At 41.0% G+C, this 26,566-nt stretch overlaps 1 pseudogene; it reads left to right on the top strand.

Moving 5' to 3' along the window:
- Window positions 1-110: 110 nt before the first annotated feature.
- On the top strand, window positions 111-22,433 carry LOC110540513 (large ribosomal subunit protein uL1-like; annotated as a pseudogene).
- Window positions 22,434-26,566: the final 4,133 nt, after the last annotated feature.

Genomic DNA, 26,566 nt, shown 5'->3' with positions numbered 1-26,566 from the left:
GAAGGTTACTGAGAAAGAACCACCTTGATGGGCTTCCAGCCTCAAGCTTGCTTGTAGGATATGCTGACTTTCAGAGGGCTTGGGGCTGGTATACGGGTCCTCGGTGAGTCATGTGCAGCTTGGAGGAAGGACGGCAGATCCGGACACGGAGGCTGGTGCACTTCTGCGTGGTCCCTGGTTGGGGGCGTGGAACGGAAGCAGATGTGCTTGCTGCGGAATGGGAGGAGTGGGAAGAGTGGACGGGCCGTTCGGGAGCTCGATGGGGAGCTGTGCAGACTGCGTCATGTCCCTTAGTTGTGCCCAACAACTTGAAGTTTCAGATTTTCACAGTAAGTAATAATACATAGCTGTAAGAATCAGTCTTACAAAATATAACACTACATACTTTTTCTAAATCAATTCAACAAAAATTTCACCTAAATTCTTAAAGAAGAATATTTTAATAAAACAATTCATACTAGTAACTATAATGACCAGATTTTTTCTGGTTATTTATCTAAGGCTCTCCTCAAAGTTAATTACTAACATAGTCACTGCTGTGATGTCCATTCTGTTTGGATTGTGACATCTTTTTGAGCTGTTGATTCTCGCCTTTTATTTACATTGTAGAACTGTTGGGCCTTATCTCTTCCAGTCTCTCCTGTACCCAGTTCTGTTTTTTCTTCTACAACCTCACAGAAGCATATGGTGGGCACTTCCTTCTTGCCCTGTCTCCTTTCTCAAGATGTTTCTACGTTTTGACTTTCTAAACCCTGTCTGGATATTTTCTCAGATAGCCCTTCCTGCTCTCTCTTCTTCTCTTTAGCTGTGTGCACTTTTTGCAGTATGTTCATTGAGAGCTTAGCTCTGATTACTACATGTTAACGTTTTAAATACTTGATTCTTCTACTTTTTAGCAACCTCTCATATATTTCATGCCTTGCATCTAATTTTGTCCACATATTAATTATAACTATCCCAGAGTCTGTGCAATAAATTTAAATACGTATTTCCTGTGAGTCTCAGTTGTGTGAAATCATGTCAATTAAAAATCACCGAAGCCAGGCATGTTGGAGCACTCTTTTAATTCCAGCACTGTGGAGGCAGAGGCAGGTGAATCTCTGACTTCAAAATTATCCGGGTCTACAGAATGAGATCTAGGACAGCCAGGGTTATACAGAGAAACCTTGTCTCAGAATAAAAGAAAAAAAAGAAAAGAAAGGAAGGAAGGAAGGAAGAAAAGAAGAAAGGACGAAGGGAGGGAAGAACACTACTGAGCTTTAGACACTGAGCATGAAGAAATGACAATGTAAACATCTCAGTAACAAGCTCTTCCTTCCAGAATTTATTGTCACACATGCTTAGCTGCTAAGGCAAGGCAGGCCAGCATGATGCTTACCAGGCTTGACCCAGCTACTAGACTGAAATAGCTACAAACTCATTTTAATTGTTTTCAGAGGAGCCTTTGAGAGGCCCCAGCTGAAACTGAGGAGGTGCTGATCTTTCCTTCTCCTTCATGAACTCTTAACTCTAATTTTTATTTTCGTTGTCGTATAGGAATATAGTGATATGTGGTGTGTATGTGTTCAAAATTCTTTTAAATAAATTGTTTAAGATTATTATAAGTAGAAAAAAGTTTTTTTCATTATACAGATTAAAGAATACAACCCAAGTAAAATATTTCTATGTCATAGAACACAAACATGAGAAGGCAATTTTATCTACAGTAAAATTAAGTAAAGGCCAGGTATGGTGGTGAATACGTAATCCCAGTATTCAGGCAGATCTCTGTGAGTTCAAGATCAGAATGGTCTATGTAGCTAATTCCAAACTATCCAGGGTTATATAACATAATGAGATCTATGTATTTAGAAAAATGCATAAACAAACAAAATAAATTTGCTTCAAAAACCAAGACCCAGAGATTGAAAATATCAGTATATTCTTAAAAGCACATGTTGTGCTAAAATCAGCAGGCAGTAAGTAAGCACCAAGCGAAAAGAAAAGCCCGTCTTTCTGTCTGAACAGCCTCCTCTTCTAACTCTGTTATCTAGAGAATTCATAAAAAGTTTGGGAAGATAAAGTTAGCTGAGGCCAGGTACAAGTCGTTAGAGCAACCACATTCAAGTGATTATTGTGAGGATTGGATTATTTACACAAACCATGTTTAGGGACGAATTCCATTTATACCTTTAAAAAGGAAAGAGGCATCACTACAGTAAATGCGTCAATGTGAAATCCTCACTTCCCACTACTTTACAAATAGTTGCATCAGTAATTTCTTCAATGTGGAAAATTCCAACAGTTTTTTTCCTTTGCTTGTTTCCTTCTAAAAATGGCAAAGTATGTGAATAGTTTGTAAAAAAATTGAATAGAAAACAAGAGCTCGAGTCACCAAGAGCTGACAAATCAAATACAGGCATGTGAGGTAAAGTATTAGGAAATAGATTCATCCTACGTAGAGAAACTAAATTAACAATATAAACCAAACAATCCATGCCTTTTTGAGTTGCTTTTGGCTGGAATATTTATCACAGAAAGCAACAAGAACAACTGCTGTCTACATATACTGCACACATTAACCAATGGGCATGATATTTCCCTGGCACCTCTTTACATTGTTGTGTTCAGGACAACACCACTGGGCATCGAGGAGTCAGCTTAGTGGGAAGAGTGCCTGTTGTACAAACTATATGTGGATGCGATCACCCAAGTAAAAAGCTGGCACAGTGGCATCAGGTGGAGACAGGAGGATCCCTGTGGCTTCCTCATCAGTTCATCTAACCTATCAGTCAGCTCTGGGTTCAATGATGGACCTCGTCCCCAAACTTAAGGTGGACAGTGATGGAAAGAGACAGGAGATGTTGGCTTCTAACACCCATAGCCCTCCTCCCCACTGACATGTAGGTACATGTGTGCTCTCCCACCCACAAATAAGAAAATAAATAAAGTGATGTCTTTAATTTTAAACTTGAATTCTGTTCCAAAAATGTTCTTTCCCTAAAAAGAAAAACCCTGAGATATTTTAGAGAACCAAATTAGTAGTCATAGCCTATTTACTTACCCATCTGGCCTCTCAGTTTCCTGATTGTGAGTTTTCTTCAGTACTTTCCTTTAATGATCTCCTTCACCATGATGCCTCTGCAACAGTGAACTTCAAGCCATTTAATACAGATTTGGTTTCCTCCCCCACTGCGTTTAAAGTGCTGCTAGCGTTTTACAAATTTTATAAACATTAAGTGTGGTTACTGCTACATTTTCTTTCCCTCAAGAAGGGCAAGAACACACAGAGGTGGGCTTCCATGGTAACACAAACTTCACAACTCTTGAGTTGCTGGGGCCTTGTGTGGCATACAGGCAAGGGCCTCTGCCTTGGCTAGAAGTTTCAGAGGTTTAGCCTTGGGATCAGGCTCCTGGGAATTCCCAAAAAAGCGTATGTTCCCACCCCTTTCGCAGAATTTCAATGAGCATATCAAAACTTTCAGAAATAATAGAACTGACTCTCCACCCAAATCTCAGCCCTGAGCATAGCTTATTTATAAGGAAATGTCTGATACCAGCTCTACCCCAGGAAAGAAATGGGATTTTAACCATGTCAGCAACTGTAGTTTGTATACACTAGTGATCGTAAATGTTAGGAAATGAAGTAGAAGAAATAATTTGACGGACTTTGTCAAACACATAAAATATTCTGATTGTGGCATCCTTTAATTGTCCTAAAGGGTTGGGGGCAGTTTGTACCTAGGCCTAAAAACTAACACACTCAAAAGCCGGAGTCATTTCAAGCCTCATTTCTTCATAGATTATTTGATAGTTGATAAACCAGACTTAAAGGAAAGAGGGTCTTCTGAAAGCACTACAGAGTAGAAAGCCCCTGAAACTCTCTATGGACATATGTGCTTCTCAGATAACTTGCTGAGATTAAAAGCACATTACATAATCATCACATTGAAATCACTGATGATAAGTGACAGACCCATTCACATGTCAAAGTACACCTGCAGTGAAGACATGCTAATAACAAAATTGATTCGGGCTAGTTTTCAGGGATTAGTAAACACACCTGAGAATGGTCTCTCAGAAAGCTAAACCTAACAGAGCAAACAGAGATAGACTTAAAGGCAAATTTGTGACATGGAATGCTAAATTTCAAGATTACATGACGGTTGTTTCTTTAGCCTATTTTTTCTTGATATAAAGCCAATTGATAGGTTAAGCTATAGCCCCTCAATTTAAAAAGCATAGAAGTACTGATTTAAACATGACTTTTCCAGAGTTTTCTGAGATTACATGAACATGACAGACTGTTATCATAACTCCTTCAACCAAATATTTTGAACTGGTTTGTAGAGCCAAACCGTACTCCTTCATGCTTTGTGTTTCGAATAGCTTCGTCCTGTTTTGCTGACATTCAAACACAGAAAGCACATTACTGTTTTGGACCTCATGAACACACCATCATGTGCACTGTGAGGAGAAACTTCTGCTTCTCTCAGCCTGAAATTTGAAGACTGTAGAAAATGAAGAGAATAGAACCTCATAATGCCCATTCATCTGTGAAGAAATTAGGCTGTGTCTTACTGCATAGTAGACGTATCGACTATCATAGCATGCCCTATCAACTATGTTTCCACACGGGCAGGCACCTCCAGTAATTTCTCCTGCCCAAGATGCATTCTGCTGTGGCTTCAGTCGAGGTGCTGAGGCTGAAGGCCAGGGAGCCAAGGGAAAGTCCATCTTTGCATCCAGCCTTCTTGGCAACGGAAGAAAGTACTCTATTGTTCTGCACAAAAACCGTCCCCATTACAGCTCAAGATGTTCTTTTCCTCCTAATCCTCATTTGTACCCCTTAGCCATTTGTTTAGAATTAAATTAACTGCAATTTGGAAGCTTCGGATGAAAGGTGCAGCATTGAGTGGATGTCACATGTTTCCTGAATGGTGCCGTCCGGCCTCTTTCACGGCCATTCACTGCACTTGAAAGGGTGTAGTGTGTGAATTGTTGGACTGTCACTGCAGAGAAGTCTGGCAGACATTGTTACCATGGAAACAGTAGGAAAAAGACAATTAGCAAAATGGCTCTGATTTTTTTTTTCTTTCTATTTCTTTCTCTACTCTGGATTTAGGGAGGACCCCCCCCCCTTAAAACACACACTCATGCATACACTCAGGCACTCTTGATAAAACCCAATATTTGAACATCTACTTACTAAGTTGAATTCTTATGGGCAGCATCAGTGAATCAAAACAAAATTAGACTTGTAATATAAAATATTTATAAATTGTCCTCAAATTATTAGTTTCCCTCCCCTAGTTTTTGTCCTCTTCAGACTTTGGAAGAATTCTTTGGCAGTATCTTTAGGTAAAAACTGTTAATGAGGACAGCCTGTGATTTTAACCCTGGCACATTCAGTGGGCTTTTAATTACTCCTGCCCGTCATCACTCCCATGACATAAGCACAATGTAGACCCAAGAGCTTAAACCAAAAAGAGTTTCTCTGTAGATTTCTCAGCTTTAGTCTGAGTTGAAACATGAAGAAAAGCTGGTCATGAGTGGCTGTCTGTGATTTGTGAGATAACAGAAGGGTTATGAACAAATGTTTGATGGCATCACCCGTCTTCAAGATTCAGCTTAATCCAACCAAGCCTTGTCAGCTTTGGTTTTCTGTAAAAGAATATTTACAAGTAAAGAGAATGATTGCACAGTGTAAGTGTTATAATTATATGAAGGAACCACCTGAGCCTGTGTGTCCAATAGTCCATGGAGGCAGAACACCCAGACCAAAAATGAACTTGGGAGAGAAGTATACAGTTTTCTCACATGTATGAAGTTTCTCACATATGTTGAGAGAATATCTTGTGTATTGTAAGACTGCATCGCCTGTCAATTAAAAAACCTTTGGCCTATATGATAGGTAGAATAGAAGGCAGGACATCTGGCAAGCAGAAAGAATTCTGGGATAGAGCTAGGCGAGAGAGCGTCACCTACGAAGTTGCGAGGAGGACAGATGCATGGTACCTGGGCACAGGTAATAGCCATATGGAGGAATGTAGATTAGAATAAATGGGTTAATTAAGTTATGAGCTGGTCAGAGAAGAGCCTAGCTATATGACCTAGATATTTGTAAATATATATTTTGAGTCTCATGAGTCATTTTTCCTGGAGCATAAGGCTGGGAGGAAAAGCCACCACAAAAGTTCTGTTTAGAACTGTTCTCCTCTCCACCTTTGTGGAAGAGTACAGTTCTGCAGGAGGCCCGCATCCAGCAGTGACTTTGAGTTTGCATTGACTCTGGTGCAGATATTTAAGTCTCTTCCAGGATAAAATGTTGCAAGTCTAGTATTTTATAAACCATTTATTGTCATTCCGAAAGCTTGGGCAAGCCTCCATAAATCAGTCTGAAAAATTTCCCCAAACAGAGTTCCACTTGTATAGTATTTAGAGTACTTTACATTTTATTTTGTTTTGAATTTTTAGATAGGCCTTCACTTTTGAACTCCCTGTAATACTCCCTTTTTAAGTGCTTCTTAAGTGCTGAGATTACAGGTGTATGTCATCATGATTGGTGTTCAATAGTCTGTGACTAACTGTTTTCTTTTTCAGTTGTTCATATCCATTTTGGCAATATTAAGTAAAACAAGCAGTTTTGTTTTTTTTTTTTTTTTACCAAAAAAATTTCAGGTAAATTTTTCAAGCAAGAAATATACTTCTATGTTTTAGATTATGTGTGAATTAAAATAAGCATTTTAATTTATGACAAAAATTGAACCTTTGGATTATACTGCAGTCAGGCTGAACAGGACTGGAAAACCGGAAGGTATCTTTGACTTGAACATTTCCATTTTATTTTGAAAGAAGGTCTCTTGTGCTCCAGGCTACTTTCAAATTTGCTATGCAATAAAGGTTGATCTTGCACTTCCGATACGGCTGCTCACACATTTCTCCCAAGTGCTGTGACTGCAGGCATACATCCTACACCAGGGGTACGAAGTGGTAGGGATGGAACTCAGGTTCTTGGCCATGCGAGTCAACACTCGACCAGTTAAGCCCAAGTCCCAGATCTATTTTCATAGTTTTTGGTTTGTTTATTTTTTATGTGTATGAGGACTTTGCCTATGTGTGTGTCCATGACATGTATGCCTATTGCCTGAGGAGCTCAGACAAGGGCATTGGATCCCTGGGAACTGGAGCTCTAGATGGTTTTGAGTCATTGTGTGGGTGCTGGGAATCAAACCTGGGTCTTCTGGAAGACCAATAAGTGTTCCTAACTTACGAGACTTCTCTATAATTTCCATGTTTTTGAAGTTCAAAGTACTTTTAACTTCCGTATTTTGAAGTACTTTAAATTCCATATTTTTGAAGTTAAAAATACTTTTATTATGAAGTTAAAAGTATCGAACTTACTGTAAACTCTGTCTCTGATATGGTTAGAACAAAAATATTTATAAGGAATGTGAAAAATACTTAATTTTAATTCACCTTTCAGGATTCTAAAGAGCTGAATAATATCAGAAAATGAAAGACACGCTATGTGGTTCATTAGTGGAAACACTAGCAGAACTCCTAGTGGCACAAGTCTGTTAGTCCAACACTCTTGAGGTGGAGGCAGGGAGATGACCAGTGTGAGCTTTACAAGGAAACATTTTTCTTTCAAAAAATTCCAGGCTTCGAATGAAGGTGAATGGAAAAGCACTTGCCTAGAATTCTCAAGGTCCCAAATTGATCCCTAGCACCACAAAACAAACAAACAAACAAAAAACCCAAAACCTTCGAACTTCAATTCTGTTCAAAATGACTGTGCGGTGACAACCTTTGAAGAACTTGGATTTATGAGGTCCAGTTCGATATCAGTTTCATGGACCCAATTACAATCACTGAAAGAATATGCACTTAATGAGGGATACTCCTAGTCCTGTTCACTGCTCAGTCCAATCCAGAGTCAAACATCAAGTGTGAACCTGAAAATCTTCACACTTAAAATGAACCTCCACTGAAATGAGCAAAAGGGTCAAACATGTCCTCTGTCCATACATCCTTTAATCTGCTTAATGTCTTGTTCTAGAAATTTACTCCTCAGTAAGTCAGAATGTGGTACAGTTTATGATTTTACGTATCTTTAAACTTATAATACACTTTGTGTATATTTTACCCAACCCCTGTGGTTTCAATTTTATGTGTAACTACTTGTGGGCTGAAAATGTACTAAAATGAAGCATTGATCTCATTTCTCCTTGTAGCTTCCTCATTTTTATTTTAAAGATAAACATATATTTCCACTACATTTTATTGTATGATTTCAGTTTGTATTAAGTATACTCATTATATGGTTCTGTACACACGTGGCCATTTTTATAAACATAAAAAGTACTTTGAACATCTCTTCCCATTGGTTCCTCCCTCCCTTTTATTCTTCCTCTTCCTTCTGGTTGGTCCTCCTTATTTCCCCAGAACTTTTTACTTCTACTTTTATGTCATGTATCTGTATACAATTCAAGATTCAAAAGTGAGAGGAAACAGAATATGTGACTTTGCCTCTGAATTAATTCATTTAACATGAGAGTCTTTGATTGCATCTATTTTCCTGCAAATTATGTAATTTTGTTCTTTGTGGCTGAATAAAATGCCATTGTGAGTCTATACCACATTTTCTTTCTCCATCCCTCTGTTGACAGGCTAATTCCATAACTTACCAGCTGTGAATGGTGCTGTGGTGAGCATGATGTACAGGTGTTTCTGTTGTGTGTTGGCTTAGAATCAATTGGGTACACACTCAGGAGGAGCATGGCAACCACAGGGTTGTCTTTTTTTTTTTTTAATTTGTGAGAAAATTTCATATGGACTTTCTTAGTTTGCTGGACAAGATACCATTTCCACTAAACATTGCACATTTTCTCTAACCTTTTTTCATTCTGACTGTGATCTTTAATTGGATTGCTCACTGAATTAGTCAGGATTCTCTAGAGCAGTGGCTCTCAACCTTCCTAATTCTGTGCCTCTTTAATACAGTTCCTCATGTTGTGATGACCCCCACTATAAAATTATAATGTTGCTACTCTGTAACTGTAATTCTGCTACTGTTAAGAAACACAATGCAAATATCTGATATGCAGAGTGTCTAATATGTGACCCTGTGGGAGTCAGGAACCACAGGTTGAGAACCTCTGACCCATATATATGAATATATGAATATATTTATATGTATAAGGGAACTGTTAGAATGATGGCTTACAGGCTGTGGTCCAGCAAGTGCAACAATGATTGTCTATCAATGGAGGGTTCATTAATCCAGAAGTGCATGAAGATGGATGTCTCAGGTGGTCTTCAGTGTACACTGGAATCCTGAAGAAGTAGCCTGTAATGCCAGTGAAGGAATGGGCTTGCTAGGGAAAGTGAGAGAAAGCAACGAACAAGCTTCTTTCTTCCATGTCTTATATAGGCTTAAAAAAAAAGTGTGGCCCAGATTAAAGGTGTATTTTCCGACCTCAAAGACCCAGATGAGAAGTGGGTCTTTCCATTACAAATGATCTAATGAAAAGAAAACTCCTTCACATATGTGTCTAGCCATTTGGGTTTTAGTTAATTCCAGATGTAGTCAAGTTGCCAGCCAAGAATAGCCATCACTCTGTTCATATATATTATAAAACGGAATAAGTCAGAGCAAGAGGTGAGAAGGAAACATAGAAATAAGAGGAAAACATAATAAAAAAATGACTAAGAAAGAATAAGTATATAATTTTTACCTTACACCATAATGGAATTTTTAGAGAAAATGCAAATAGACCTGTATTTGTCACCCTGAAAATCTCAAGTCCAAGTGAATTAAAGACCTCATCATAAAACCAGAGCCTCTAAATTTATTAGAAGATTAAGTGGGAAAAAGTCGAGAATTCTTTGACATAGGAGACAACTTCCTAAACCAACAGCACAGGCTCTGAGATCAACAATTAGTAAATGGTATCTCATGAAACTGAGAAACTTCTGTAGGTTAAAGGACACTGTCAATAAAACAAATGGCAATCCACAGATTGAGAAAAGATCTTCAACAACCATACTTCAGATGGAGAGCTAATATCCAAAATATACAAAGAGCTTAAGGAATTAAATATCAACAAACCAAATAATCCAATTAAAAACAGGATACAGAGCTAAACTGAGAATTCACAATAGAGTAATCTCAATGGCTGAGAAGCACTTAGAGAAATGCTCAATGTTCTTGGCCATCAAGGAAATACAAACCAAAATGACTCTAAGATTCCATCTTACACCAGTCAGCATGGCTAAGATCAAAAGGTGACAGCATATGCTGGCAAAGATGTGGGAAAGTGGAACACTCCATATCTTCAGTATAGTACTTGATATCTTAGCTAGAGTAATTAGGAGATAAAAGTGTTATGAATTAGAAAGGAAGAAATCAAAGTATCTCTATAGATGAAATTATAGTATATAGAAGTACCCCCAAAATTCTACCAGAGAACTCCAACAGCTGATAATGGCTTCAGCAAATTGGCTGGATACAAAACTAACTCAAAAAACAAATCAGTAGGTCGTCTACATACAAACAATAAATGGACTGAGAAAGAAATTGGGGAAATAACACACTTCACAATATCCACAAATAATTTAAAACATCTTGGTGTAATTCTAACCAAAGAAGTAAAAGACCTATATGATAAGAACTTCAAGTCTTTGAAGAAAATATCAGAAGATGGAAAGATCTTCCATGTTCATGGATTGGTAGGATTAACATAAGAAAAATGGCTGCCTTACCCAAAGCAATATACAGATTTAATGCAATCTCCATGAAACTATCAACACAATACTTTACAGACTTTGAAAGAATAATTCTCAGCTTCACATGGAACAACAACAAACCCAAATAGCTAAAACAATCCTGTACAATAAAAGAACTTCTGGATGTATCACCATCTCTGATCTCACAGTGCACTATCTCACAGATAGCAATAGTAATAAAAACTTCATGGTATTGGAATAAAAGCTATTTCTTGAAAAAACAAAACAAAACAAAACAAAACAAAAACCAAAAGCATACAATGGAGAAAAAAGCAGCTTCAACAAATTGTGCTGGACATCTGCATGTAGAAGAATGCAATTAGATTTATATTTATCACCCTACACAAAACTCAAGTCCAAGTAAATCAAAGACCTCAGCCTAAAACCAGATACACCAAACCTACTAGAATAGAAAATGGGGAATAGCCTTGAACTCATTGACACAGGAGACAACTTCCCAAACATAACACCAACAGTTCAGGTACTAAGATCAAAAATTAACAAATTGGACCTCATGAAACTGAAAAGCTTTTGTATGGCAAAGGACACGGTCAATAGAACAAAATGGCAGTCTATAGATTGGGAAGAGATCTTCACAACTCTACATTAAACAGAAGGCTAATATCCAAAATATATTAAAAAAACTTATGAAATTAGACACCAACAAACAAAATAATCCAATTAAAATGGGGTACATAGCTAAACATAGAATTCTGAACAGAGGAATGATAATATGCTCTCAGTATGTGCGTGTATCGTTAGAGCCTATGCACGCAATTATGTGGGCACAGAGGCGAAGGCCCGAGGAGGACACAGATGTCTTCCTCCATCACCTCCATACTGCTGTCTCTAGGCGAGGTCTCTCCCTGAACTGTAAGGTTGCTGTTTTGGCTAGGCTGGCTGGCCAGTGAGCTCCCTAGATCTTCTGTCTCCACAGCTGAAGTGGTTGCAGGCAGATGCAACCACTCCTGGATCTTCACTTGGTTGCTTGTGACTGACACTGAGATACCCATGTCCACACAGTAAATTCTGGTATGCACCAAGCTGCCACCTCAGTCCTTATCATCAATAATTTTGAAGATGGTATGATGCTATTAAAATATTTAAAATATTATTGGCACTTGCTTATATTTTTAAATGAAAATTAAAGCCTACTCACTTGAGCAAATATTTTTCTCAGAATTGGAAAAAGAAAACAAAAAACAAGATTGTGAATTGTTTTTTGTTTCTACTTTCCTTCAAACTATCAGCAAATGTAAATGGGATGTGGAAGGAACTAAGTGAAAATAGAATTCTTTAGTTGTTAATTACAATGCTAACACCCTACTTGTTTAAAACCAGATATCAAGTTTTGGCCTAAATTCCAGGCCAACTATTGTCTAAATCATACATGCTTTTCCTCTTTCCCGGTCCCTCCCCATAGACACAGTTCTCATCGAGACGTCCAAACTAGAAGAGCACCGTTTCCCTACATTACTAAGGTCTTGAGTTTTTATTGTAATTATATGCCTATCTCAATACTTTTTAAAATTGTTTGCCAGAATCTTAAAGGCATACCCCATTTTAAACAGAAATAGTGGATTGCACTTTCTTTTTTGTGTCTTCCATCTATTTTCATAGCCAGTTTTAAAAAGGTCTTTTTTAAAAAAATTATTTTTCAAAAGATTTGCCAAAAGAATGCAAAGCTTTAAGAGCTCATGCTGAAATTTGGTCAGGACTTGGCACCGCAGATGCTCTGGGGCCCACTGTGATCACAGCAATCTTTATCAGAACTGGAGGAAACAGTGGTACGTTCTGGATGATTTTTTATGAGTCTGTGTATGTGTTATGGTATATGAGCACGTGTATACACATCATGTTCTGGTCTGTTGTTCTCTTTCCTTTTCTTTGAGGCAGGGTCTCTCACTGAACTAAGCTGGGCTGGTGGCCAGCAGATCCCAGTGAGCCCCAGCCTCTGCACCAGCACAGTGCTGACACTACAGAAGCATCCTTGGGTGAGCCTCTTATGTGGGTGCTGGGACACGAACACTGCTCTTCCTTACCCACTGAGCCATCTTGTCAGCCACACACAGTCCTTTCTTTTATTGATTAAACATAGATGTATTTTATTTTAAAATTCCATGCGATTTAGACTTACTGCATGAAAATGTTGGACTTAAAATTATGACTATTCTGGTTTTTTAATTACATGTGACTGCAACAATCTGCACTTCCTACTATGTGGTGGTCAACACGGGGAGAGACTGAAGTAATAGTTTACTCATGTGATCACTGTATCCCAAACCAAGAAAGACCTCACGTGATTAACACTGGGCTGTGATCCTTTCCCCCACTCCGTCATACCCCATCTAGAGTCCGCCCACCCTTGAGGCCTCCTCCAGAGTTGTTCCTCTCTATAATTGATGGATGTTTGAGGCCAGCAAGGACAAGCCCCAGAAGAACCAAGATTAGGCAATTCTTATTGTTTGTGGAAAAATGTGACTCTCAAGCATGCAAACACTTTCCTTTAGAAGTCAGAAACAATCAAGGGTGTTTCTAAAAGAAAACACTCTAAAGGGACAATTGTTAGTGGATTTACTGATAAGCTTAGTTCAGTATAAAATTATTTTAGTGAGTGACACATGTGTGATAGTCTCTGAAACAAAAGGGAAAAGTCATGGAAAAGCCGGGGGGGGGGGGGGCGGTTTCTATGCTTATGTATTTTTTTCCCCTTCATTCCCCTCTCTCCATTCTGTTAAATCCATTCCTGCCATAGAGCTTTCTGATTTCATCTTCAGGTCTTCACAGTGTCTGTCTGTCTGTCTGGCTCATTTTGTTTAACATGAGCTGCAGCGCCAGCCTCTTCCCTGCACGTGCTGTCACTTCATTCTTCTTTACGGACTCTCTCTTTGTGTGTGCGCGCGCACGTGTGTGTACTTCTTTTAAGGTTTTCTTTTCCTACCAACAGCAACCAGTTCCCTTAACTCCCGGCAAGGGCTCCGCCCAGTTTCAAGCTCAGCCGCTTTAAAAGATTCTCCAGGAGTTCCTCCCTAGGTTCCCCAACAGGGTGCTCAAAACGGTCCCAGTTTTCCCTGCACTAGCAGCTCCACACTAGAACGACTGTTCTAGCCTATCTGCTCAGTCAGCTTCCCCGGCTCAGCTGTCCCCAACTGTCTTCTCACTCTGCTCCCCAAATTCGCTTTCAGCTGTCTCCTGTTTTCAATCTGCTCAGTATCTTCTCTTCTCTAGACCTACTAAATCTTTCTTCCTGCACCAACTGTCTTCTCTAATCCTATCTCCGACCCTGCTCTTGCCCATTGACACCTACTCCCTTTGTAAACTGGGCATAGTTGGAAAACTTTGTAAACGCTCAAGGCAGGAAAGTGGCCAGACCCCTGTCTGAGGAGCTCCAGCAGCCAGGACACCCCCTCCCCAGACTTCCCTAAAGGCCCAACAACTCATTTATTAAAAGGGTTTAACTGTCATTCCCAGCCCTGAGGGAGGAAGAGTGCCCACACCCAACTCTACAAGAAAAATCCTACCAACCCCTGGACTCCCCCAAGCTCAGGACTTGAAATCCCAGCAATGTTCACCTGGAAATCTCAGCTCTGGAAAGCTCCACCCCTCAGAAATCCCATATAAGCCCTGCTTGCTGTTCAGTTTCCCGCTGTCTCCCGGAAGCAGAGATAGCCACCGCTGGATTCATCCCTCCAAACCCTGGATTTGCCCCGCTCAACAAATCTCTCTTATGAAATCTGTTGCCTGGTGTGATGATCTCATTGGAAGAAGGGAAGAAGCTAAGAGGCGGGGTAGGGCAGATGCTCCTGAACCCCTCAGTTCAGCTGTCGCCCTCTGGGAGCTGCAACAGAAGAGCAGAGGCAACGTGGAGCTGTTACCTTGTAGCGTTATAGCTCTGCCAGGGCATCCTTCCTCGAGGATGCAATGCCTCTGCTGAGGAAGAGGCTTCCTTTCAGAGCTCTGTGGTTCCTGCACTCAAGACCCAGGATACCTTTCGATCTGAGCAGGAACGCCAATACCTGCTCTACTCCTCCTGGGCCCTCCTCTTCTCTCTCAGCCTCTTCTGGATGCTTATATCCTCTCCTGTGCCCTATGACACTCATGGTCATAGGGTTAAGTAATTCTAAAGGCCAAGCATTCCCAAAAGGCCAGCTGACTAGCACATAAAATAAATCACATTATAAACATCTGTTGTTTTCGAGATGGAAAGTGTTTTTGATTGGTGTGTGATGGGACATCAATGTAAAATTTTATTTGTTCTTTGGACTTCTGTTGTTTAATCTTTGAGGTATTTATGGATTTGTGCTTTTAACCTGCTGACAGGTGTGTAGACAGAACAGTTTTCAGCTGCCTGTGTAGTCACAACAGTTTTCCTCTGCCCGTGTCATCAGTCAGAACAGTTTTCTGCTGCCGGCGCAGGCTTCTCCCTGTTCTGCTGCTGTTTCCCTTGTTGTGCAGATTTTTAATTTTATGTCTCGTACAGCAGTCCTTTTTTGAACATCCTTGCTTATTGCTCTATCTTGACATGTTATCGTGTGTTTTCCTGAAGCAGGTTCAGAGTTTTAGGTCTTACCCCAGGCATGCGATTCCTATTGAAATAAGTTTTATCAGAGTTAGACAGATCTAAGTTCATTTTTCTGTAAGTGAATATCCAATTTTCTGAGCACCATTTTGCCAAAGAGACTGCCTTTTCTCCATGTGTGTGTTTTAGACATCTGGGTCAGAATTAGGTAGTTGTAGCTGCACGGTTTTATATTGGAATCTTCTGTGTATTCATTGCCTGTACAGTGACGGTTGGGTATTGCCTCTGTAATGTAATTTGCAGTCAAGTGTTGTAACACAGTGGTGCTCAGGATTGCTTTGGCTACCTAAGGGTTTTTGCACTTCCTTTTGAGTTTTAGGATTGCTGTCTCCTATTCCGCTGGAGAAATGCCAATGGATTTGGATAGGGCTGCATTGGTCTCTGCATTGCTCTTGGTGGTGGGGCCGTTTCTCCAGGATTGGTCTTTGTAAGGACCATCTTATTTTCCCAGGAGCGTAGGAGCAATGAACTTCCTCACACCATTGGTGCGAAGTGAGTCTATTTATCCCTCTGCACTTTACCCACTCTAAAAGGAAGGTATTTATGTCTCAGTCGTGTTTTTTCCTTGTATTTCACTTAAACACACAGATTTTCTTATGGGTATTTTTATGATTTAACTTTCAATTAATCTGTTTTTATAGGGTCTCTTTGTATCTCATGTTAGTGACCATAAATGAAATACCTATCTGTGGATGAAAGATGAAAATATGGTTAAATTCTAATGAGCATCTAAAATTGTAAGACATGTGTAAAAGGATAACAGTCTAGAACCTGTGGCTAGACAGGTTACAGGGAAGAATCTACGACTATTGATGACTTAAATGGACAAAGTGAAACCATCTCTATTGGCTTCTTATCATTGTACTCACACACCAATACATCTCTGAGCCCTCATCAGAGAAGCTTCTACTTGCAGCAATTGGTGGTTAGCACAGAGACCCACAACTGGTCACGGTGCAGAGAATGAGAAACTGCAGCGTGCTCAGCCCTAAAGGAAACATCTATATTGTGTTCTCTCCTCCTAAGGCTGAAAGGGGATGGGCCAGAAGCACAGATAACTACATGAACTGCTGGTGGATAGACTGTCACAGATGACTTGCCTGGAGAAGCCTGAAGCTGCTTTCAACCTCTTTCCCACAGGTCCGCAGGTGTTGCTCACCCTCCTCACTGCTGAAAATGATGGGTCCGTGAGCAACGCAGAACAAAGCTGGGCCTGATTCTGCTTCCTCCGTTGCAGCTAGTCATCATATAGCGAGTCTTCTAAGATGGATGAAAGCAACCCCAGGGGATCACACTTACCTGCTATCCTCAGGTGTCCAAGGTTTTTATATCTCAGACACTTCCCTTGTTTCTACTTCTGTTCCATTTTCCTAACTGGAATAGTTGATGACGAAGGCAGTGTTTTCACCTATTAGAAGGAAGTCTTGAAGGTGTGGGAAAAATACAACTAACACGTGTGTCCAGACTCATTATAATGAAGGGTGGAGTTGCAGTGGAATAATGCTCATTAAACAGGGCTTGATTTTAAGTTTTCATCCTGGAACAGTGATGAAAGGTGATGGGGGTGAATGGTCATGAGACTATGATCCTGTCTCTTCCCAGGGCAACAAAGGGCAGAGGACACAGCCAAGAGTAGCCCAGGTCCATTCTGTTTTATATGCAGCATACATACATACTCCATACATACAGATATTTAAACACACAAATCAGATACATGTACATACTGTGTTTCATAGAGAGAGCGCATGCACACACACACACACACACACACACACACACACACACACACACAGCTATCTTTATCTAGGTCACCTGATAAAAGCCACTCATTGATTCTACATATGAACTCAAAATATTTGTCTCTGTGCAACAGTGTGGCATAACCAGGCCAGGCAAAACAACAAACAAACAAACTATATGTATATATAACATATTTCCTACAGACTTCTGGGAGCCTCCCCTGTCCCAGAGATACCCCCTTGCACTAATTTTCCTTCTCTCTCCTGGTCAGCCCTCCTCACCCCTCCACCCCACACCCACTCTCCCCACACCTGATCCCACCATTACCCTCCCACCCCTCTCCCATCCAGTTCCCTCCCTCCATCTACTTCTGATGTCTACTTCATTTCCTCTTCTTAGTGAGATTCAAGCATCATCCCTTGGGTCCTCCTTGGCTTCCTTGGGTCTGTGGATTGGGACTGTACATTGTTACCCTGTACTTTATTGCTAATTTCCACTTATAAGTGAATACATATCATGCTTCCAGCGAAGGGACAGGGACACCAACTCATAAAGCCTTCAACACAAAATTTGCCTTGAATACTAGAATTATATGGATTAAAATGGAACTGAGATTGAGGCAATAGTCAATCAAAGACTGGCCCAACTTGAGACCCACCCAATAGGAGAAAGCTGACCCCTGACACTATTAATGATACTCTGCTATGATGGCAGAGCTTAGCAAATCTGTCTTCTGAGAGGATTCATCCAGCAGCAGATGGAAACAGATGCAGAGACTCACAGCCAAACAACAGGCAGAGCTTCGGGAGTTTTGTGGAAGAGTGGGAAGAAGGATTGAGGGAGCTGATGGGGTCAAGATACCACAAGAAGACTTACAGAGTAAGCTAACCTGGGCCCATGGGAGCTCACAGAGACTGAACCACCAACTAAAGAGCATGTATGGGCTGGACCTAGACCCCTTACATATATGTCCAAGATGTATAGTTTGTGGATCCCCTAACAAAGGGAGTAGGAGTGGTCTCTGACTGTTTCCCAGCCTTTGGATCTCTTTCCCCTAGCTGGGCTGCCTTGTCTGGCCTCAGTGGGAAAGGATGTGCTTAGTCCTGCTGCGATTTGAGGTGCAGGGTGGGTTGGTACCCCTTGGGGGGGCTGCTCTTCTCAGAAAAAAAAGGAGGGATAGGGCAAGGAGGGTATGAGAGGAGGGAGGCAGCAGCTCTCTGGCCTCAGGGTGTAAAGTGATTAAATAAATAAATAGATAGAAAAATAAATAAATAAGTGGAAAAAATACTTAGACTTGGTTCAATGAACACCTAAAGCAAATGACTGTGATATCCAGAATAATAAGTTATTTCGGGCTTCGCAACTGGGGATTTCTTTGTTTTCTCCATTTAATTTTCATTACTAAAGATATTAGATGATGAAATATTCTGAACTTGGAGAAATTCTGACCTGGCGGTCAGTGAAGGACTTTGAGCAAATCCAAGACCCACCAACTAGAGAGACTGGGACCACTGATTAAAATGATGTCATGTGAAATGCAGAGGCCACACCTCTCGGACACACCTGGCCTGGTTATGCCTGAGAAAGCTGTGGTTGCCTGAGTAGTAGCGACTCTGGGTTTAAGGGCCTGAAAACCGAGAGAGAGAGAGAGAGAGAGAGAGAGAGAGAGAGAGAGAGAGAGAGCAACCTAGCAATTTAGAGCAGGAACAGGGTCTCCAGGGTCAAGGCCCCGGAGCCCCAGGTTAATACCTGGAGACACTTCTGCTGGTCTTGAGTTACAGCACAGGGCTTGCAGACATCTTTACAATGAAAACACCGACAGGTGACGGGGAGCAGGACAAAGCGTTTGGTGCCATGCAAAGGGAGTTCTACCAGAAAATGAAATCTTATCACTTTAATTAAAAAGTGGCAGGGCAGGGTTAGAAAATGGAGACATGCTCACTAGCCTATAAAAGAAAAACCAAATCCTCATGGCTGTATTTGGTAATATTAATTTCTTCAGATAATTACCATTTGGCTCCTACTTGCTCAGCTACCAAAAACCTACTTCATTGTCTCTTTAAAACATTTGAGGATAGAGAGAGCATTGTGGATTATACCTTATAAAGTATCACCTGACATGTGACAAGGTTTTCCAAAAGCAATCTGAAAGAATAAAATATGGAAAGAAATTACAGCATCTTTGTTAACTATCAGTAGCATAGTGATTTTTAAAAAATATTCGTCAGTTTTCTTTTTTTTTCTTTTTGACATCCAGGCTGAGTAGCTGTCCTGTGTACACACATTATGGTGTCAAAGGTCTCCGTGAATTTACAGTGTAGTCTCAGAAGGTTATTGAATGTATGGGCTGTAAACCGCAGTTCCTGTGATTTGTTGCCTGGATGTTATAATTGCCTACCAGAAAATTCTGAGCTTTCCATTTTTCTTCTTATAGAATCATCTTTTCTGTATTTTGCAATCATTACATAAAGGGAAATACATTTGTCAAAGTAACTGGAGTTATTAGTACAATTTATAATTTCAGTGACATACAATTTTACAGTTGAAATAAATTGTAGCTATTTCATATTTGTTACACAGTAATTTAATTTAGTCTCTTTTTCTAAGAGAAGAGTAAATTATTCTGTTATAACGTTTAGTTATTGCTTTCCTAAATCAACAGAGAGGAGGCCAGAAAGCCAAGGGTTCATGAAAAATAATGGAGCAAACTCCAACTTAAAGTTTAAATAAATGTTGAACTCTACCTTTTTGCAAGGTGCAGACTAATGATTCCACCTTTCTTATCTGCCAATGTTTTATAGGCCTTAGGAGAAAACAAAAGATGTCCAAAATCACCTTGAAAATTCTAATACTGCATTCTCTTAAAGAGTAAAACCATAAAATTGTATGATTTAGTTTAGAGTATTTGTGCCAGTTTCCTCGCTTGCTTATACCAGCAATCGCTGTTGTGATGAAGGAGGCCATGGGCCACATGCCTGCTTCCTGGACATGTGGTTATTCACATGTCAAGGGCATATTTTCTCAGAACTAAAGCTGTCAGTGCAAATATGACTTTCACAATATCAAAATTTACTTCATTTCTACACAATGACATGAGCCTGTTGACTCATTTCCCAGAATAGAATCACAGCCGCTTGACTTCAGCAAACAATTCAAATCTAAGTTCCCATCTTGTTTTTGGATTCCCTTTTGAAGTGGAGGTGTATAAATTGTGTGATTCGGGCCTAAATCACAAACGTCATAGCACTGGAACTTCAGAATTTTAGAAATGGGAGGAAAATAACCCAGATTGTAACAAATAATTTTGCAGAATCCAGTAAGCTTTTAAAAGTAATTTAATGATTCTCAGTTTGAATGCACTATCACACCCCAACAACCGTCAATGCACACTCTGTGTCATCACCACCATCAAGACAATGAAGACTCCACCCCCAAACTCCCTTTAATTTCTCTCCTATAGCCCAGTCCCTAGCTCTCTGTCCCCTGGCAACCACCAGAATGGAACCCGTCTCTAAGAATTAAGTTTCTAGAATTTCACGATAATAAGCAAGGGGCTACTTTTGTAGTAGAGTTGTAGAGATACTCTTATGTTGTTGCAAAAATTGCTCTACCTGTTTGACTAATTATATAGAAATGACAGAACATGTTTATCCTTAACCCGCGGATGTGGATTTAAATGGGATTCCAGTTCTGGGTTGTGGAGAACTTCTGTCTGTAAGCATAGGTGTGGAGTTCTGTTTTTCTTAACCAAGTGTTTAAGGACTGGATGGCCTGGGTTGAGTGAAAAGTGCATGCTCTTAGGCAAACTGATCTCTTCTCCTTTTAACACAGTGTGAGAATTGTCATGCTTTCTGTGTGCTCTTGAATTCTCTCTTTCCTGCTAACGCTGTAATTGAGGAGCCAGTGCTGGCTGATAAATCTCCTTAGCATCTCTTTGTTTGGGGGTCACTTACACATCTTCTGTTGGGTCTATTTCAAATTTATTGTTCTTTTTTTTTCTAGTTTGACTTCTTACCATCGAGTTTTAATAATGTTTTATGTATTCTTTATGTAATTATTTATCAGATTTCCTCCACTCTCTCCTTCCGTTTTCCTTTTCTTGCACCCAGACACCCACACTCATGAACAAGCAACAAGTCCAAGAAGCCGCAAGCAGCACGACACCAACAAAGCCATAAATCGGTGTGCATGGATGTCTCCTGGTGCACACGAGTGGTGGGGAAGGACCCGCTGAGGTCTTCTCCATCACCATCCTGCAACCAGCCCTGCTGGAGGGGGTGAGACACAGAGAATGCAGAAGAGCGCAGTGTAAACTCGGTGCAAGCAAATTCTGGAGCTGAGGGGCCGCTGCACAGCAGGGAGCTGTACAGTGGCACAGGGGAGGAAGAGTGCCGGAGGAGTCGCCATGAACCTGGACTTAGTCAAGACTGCTCAGTCCCCTTTAGAAGTGCCAAGTCAGAGGAACTAAGCCGTGTCCATCCTGAGGTGCAAGTGAATACGAGACCAAGGCTATAGGACATGGCTCAGGATAGTAGGTAGCCCAGTTTGCCACGCTGGCCATCAGGTTACAGACAGCCCTCCACCTGTTGGTTCTAGAGCTGTTTTTGCTCCCTACGATAGCTGAGAAAAAGGGAAAGGTCAAATCTTGGTTTAAGAATTTTGCTGGTTTACAGTCACACGTCCCATTGGTTCTAAAACCAAGAAGAAAGGAGACAGGCAATCCTAACAAGCAGAGAGATGGACTCAATGGCCCAGGCCATCTATTTATCTGGAAATGATGGAGTTGCAGATCAGTCTGAAGAAGTCTGACCCTCAGAAGGGCAAACACTGCTGTGGCACTGGCAGGCTTAAATCCACTTCTTGCCCCAAGTTCTCCATGTGCATCCTGGGGGAACTGGCAGCATTGTGATGAGGTCAAGGCCACAGGTACCCCTGACAGGACATTGAGGGGTTGAAAAAAACTTAAAAGAACAAGAAGTTGGTCAAAAAAACTGGCTACAAAGTACAGTATCTTTTTGGCCTCGGAGTCTCTGTTCAAGTAGATTCCACATGTCCTGGGCCCAGATCTAAACAAGGCTGGCAAGTTCCCTTCCCTGCTGACACAAAATGAAAACAGTGGCTGAAGTTGGTGAAATCTATGACCAAGTTCCAGATGAAGAAGGTGCTCTGGCTGTTGCTGTCAGCCACGTGAAGATAACAGACGAGCTGGTCTACAACATCCACCTGGATGTCAACTTCTTGGTGTCCTTGCTCAAGAAGAACTGGCAAAATGTCCAGGCTTTGCATCAAGAGCACCAAAGGCAAGCCCCCAGTGCCTGTACTAGTATGTCCCAATAAGCCTTAGCACTTAGCACTGTAAAAAAAAATGAATGAATGAATAATGAATAAATAAATAAAAAGAGAAGGAAATGATCAGACACAGAAATAAAAGAATGTTGCTTTGCCCTACAATGTAGTGACCAGGTATTCAATGCACTTTCAGAGATATCAGCTCGTATGGAGCCTCTTCCTGTTTGTCAGTCTGTTGCTGACGAAACACTTATCCTTTTTCCAGAACTGTCTTTCTCTTGTCTACAGAGGCTGACATAACCCCTCTTAGGAGATTCCTGGAATACCTGACCCACAAGTGTCAGAGGAGCAGGGCCCTCCTTCACATGTGCTGGGCTCAGGGTCATTGAAGCAGCTGTTCTCTCACACACTGCCTGGCAAGAAGCAGCTGGCATCACAGGTCCTGGGAAAACATTCTTTTCCTTATTTCATTATTTGGGGAAGGGGTTGCCATGGACAAAACCCAGGGTCCTCACTGTGTTTAGCAGATACCTGCACACCCAGCCTTGGGAGCACATTCTTGAGCCATAGCTACAGTGTTTCCACTCTGGAAATGTTCCATATTATACACAGTAGGAGCTCTTCATAGCCCACAGACCTGTCGGAGGCTGTAGCTCAGGGGGAGGCACACAAACGCCTGTGGACACAGCAGGAGGCGGCTGCATCACTCCCAGCAATCGGTAAGGGTCCCCGGGACGTTTCCACCCGCGACTCAAGTTGTTCAAGGTATTCAGGTCTCTGTCAGCAAGGAAGGCTACCCGTGGGCTGCTTAAGTCCAAGTCCACTCGCTAAAAGGGAAGACAAGGTAGCCTTCTTGAGGCAGGGTAGTTGGTATCGGCAGGAGGAGGCAGGGTAGTTGGTATCAGCAGGAGGAGGCAGGGTGCTTGACTTTACAAAAGAGACATGGACACACACACAGCACACCAACCATACACACATGTAAATACATACTCCACATGCACTGGCATATAGGCACACAGCACACACACACCAAAAACACGCAGGTACACGCACACGGAACAACAACACGCCCAGCAGACACGTGCACGGGCACACCTTTCAGTGTCTGGGCGTTTAGGACGGTTGCTTCCGTGGGGGCTGGAGCTAACTGTGTTCGCCTCCCTCTTCCAAGACTTCCTCTGGTGAAATTGATGGAGTCACTGGAGAATGCCTCTAAGATAATACCTGCCGTGCCTTGTCGGGGGCAGGAGCGACTGGGTCTTCGCGATCTGGCCAGTGTGTCAGCTATACAGCCCTGCTGCTCTGCATGAGGGCGCCCCAGTACTGCTTTTCTCTCTTTGGGACTGTCTCACCTTTTGTACAATGGTCAGTCCTCACCAATGAGAGCAAAGAGCATGTTTGATACCCAGACTCTCCTCCTTCCTTTGCCTTCCTCCCTCTTTTCTTTCCTCCCTGACTCTCTCACTCCTTTCCTTCCACCCCATCCCTTCATCTAAGGGTGTAAACTCTGTATCATGATCTGAAGACTCTTAACCTTCTTTCACTACCTCACCCAGCAATCACAGGGTCAGTTGATCAGGTAAGGTGACAAACATAAAATCTTCATGTGTGTTATGTGACTGGAAAGGGCTGGATGGAGGACAAAAAGGTAATTTTAATGTGATATTTTTGTTGATTCTATTGAAAATTTCCACAAGTTTTTAAAAATTATTTTTATGCATTATACTCTTTCCCTTAGCTTCCTCAGATATACCTCCAACCTCCCTACCCACTTCCAATCTCACGTCTTTCCCCCCTTTTTAATAACCCACCAAATCTAACTAGAGAACGCTAATACAAACAATTCTGGAGACAAAACTGGGTTGTATCAAGTCCTGTTCCCCCATTCTGTCTCTGCCACGTTTATAAAATACCTAGACCTGACTTTTAATTTGTGAAATCAAATTGTTTGGGGCATACAAGAGTATTTGGGTGACGTTTATAGCTAGTATGAACTGAAATTTGAGGACACCTAAGGTCAGTTAGATGTGTTAATAGAATGAGGAGAATTGAACTGCAAAAAAATTTAAAAACTCAACGGCACTGGAGAATGTATAGAAAATGCAGCAGATTGGGGCAAGATCTTTGATCCACTTAGACTTTACTTTTGTTCAGGGTGATAAGTATGCATCTATTTGCATTTTTCTACATGTAGACATCCAGTAGACCAGCACCATTTGTTGAAGATGCTATCTTTTTTCCATTGTAAGGCTTTGTCTTTTTTGTCAAAAATCAAGTATCTATAGGTGTGTGGGTTTATTTCTGGGTCTTCTATTTGATTCCATTGATTTACCAGCCTGTTTCTATGCAAGTACCATGCAGTTTTTATTACTGTTGCTCTAAAGTACAGCTCAAGATCAGGGATGGAGATGCCTCCAGAAGATCTGTTATTGTAGAGGATTGTTTTAGCAATTCTTTTTTTTTTTTTCTGTCTGAAATTGAGAATTGTTCTTTCAAGGTCTGTAAAAAATTGTGTTGGTATTTAATGGGAATTGCATTGAATCTGTGGATTGGTTTTGGCAGGATGGCCATTTTCACTATGTTAATCCTTCCCATCCATGGGAGCATGGGAGATCTTTCCATCTTCTGACATCTTCTTTAATTTCTTTCTTCAAAGACTTGAAGTTTTCTCATACAGGTCTTTCACATGCTTGGTTAGAGTCACACCAATGTAATTTATGTTATTTGTGGCTATTTTAAATGGTGTTGTTTCCCTAATTTCTTTCTCAGCCCATTTGTCTTTTGTATTCAGGAAGGTTGCTGATTTTTTGTATCCAGCCACTTTGCTGAGCAAAATGTCAGCCTACAGATTGGGAAAGGATCTTCACCAACCCTATATCTGACAGAGGGCTAATATCCAGAATATATAAAGAACTCAAGAAGTTAAACAGCAACAAATAAAGTAATCCAATTAAAAATGGGATATAGAGCTAAACAGAATTCTCAATAGAGGATATGGAATGGCAGAGAAACACTTAAAGAAATGTTTAACATCCTTAGTCATCAGGGAAATGCAATTCAAAATGACCCTGAGATTTCACTTTACACCTCTCAGAATAAGTAAGATCAAAAACTCAAGTGACAACACATGCTGGAGAAGATGTGGAGAAAGGGGAACCCTCCTCCATTGCTATGGGAATGTAAACTTGTACAACCACTTTGGAAATCAATCTCGCACTTTCTCAGAAAATTGGTAATAGTGTTACCTCAAGATCCAGCTATACCACTCCTAGGAATATATCCAAAAGATGCTCAAGTATACAACAAGGAAATTTGCTCAACCATGTTCATAGCAGCTCTATTCATAATAGCCAGAAGCTGAAAACAACCCAGATGTCCCTCAACCGAGGAATGGATACAGAATTTGTGCTACATTTACACATTGGAATACTACTCAGCTATTAAAAACAAGGAAATCATGAAATTTGCTTCAAAAATCATTTGAAATGGTGGGCTCTAGAAAAGATCATCTTGAGTGAAGTAACCCAGAAACAGAAAGACACACATGATATATACTCACTCATAAGTGGATACTAGCCATATTATATAGGATAAACATCCTAAAAGCTATACTCCTAAAAAAGCTAAACAACAAGGAAGACCCCAGGGAAGATGCTCAATCCTCATTCAGAAGGACAAATGCGGTAGACATAGGGAGCAGGAGAAGGCAGGAAACAGGACAGGAGCCCACCACAGATGTCCTCTGAAAGACTCTATTGATCAAGGTTTTGAAGCAGAGGCTGAGATCCATAGCCAAACTTTGGGCAGAGTGCAGGTAATCTTATGAAAGAAGGGTGAGATAGGAAGACCTGGAGAGGACAGGAGCTCCAAAAGGAGGCCAACAGAACCAATAAAACTGAATCCTGGGGGTTCTGCAGATACTGATACCCCAACCAAGGACAATGCAAGGAGAGGATCTAAAACCCAGCTCAGATATAGCCCATAGACTCAGTCTCCAAGTGGGGTCCCTAGTAAGGGGAGCAGGGGCTTTCTCTGGTATGAACTCAGTGACAGGCTCTTTGTGGAACTCAGTGACCTCTCCCTGAGGGGTGCATCCTTGCCAGGCCACAGAGGAAGGCAATGCAACCAGTCGTGATGAGATCTGATAGGTTAGAGTCAAATAGAAAGGGAGGAAGACCTCACCTACCA

The sequence above is a fragment of the Meriones unguiculatus genome, chromosome 19, assembly GCF_030254825.1.
Source record: "Meriones unguiculatus strain TT.TT164.6M chromosome 19, Bangor_MerUng_6.1, whole genome shotgun sequence".
NCBI classification, from domain to species: Eukaryota; Metazoa; Chordata; class Mammalia; order Rodentia; family Muridae; genus Meriones; species Meriones unguiculatus.
Note: the sequence above shows the minus strand (reverse complement) of the source record. Positions and strands in the feature narration are given on the sequence as shown.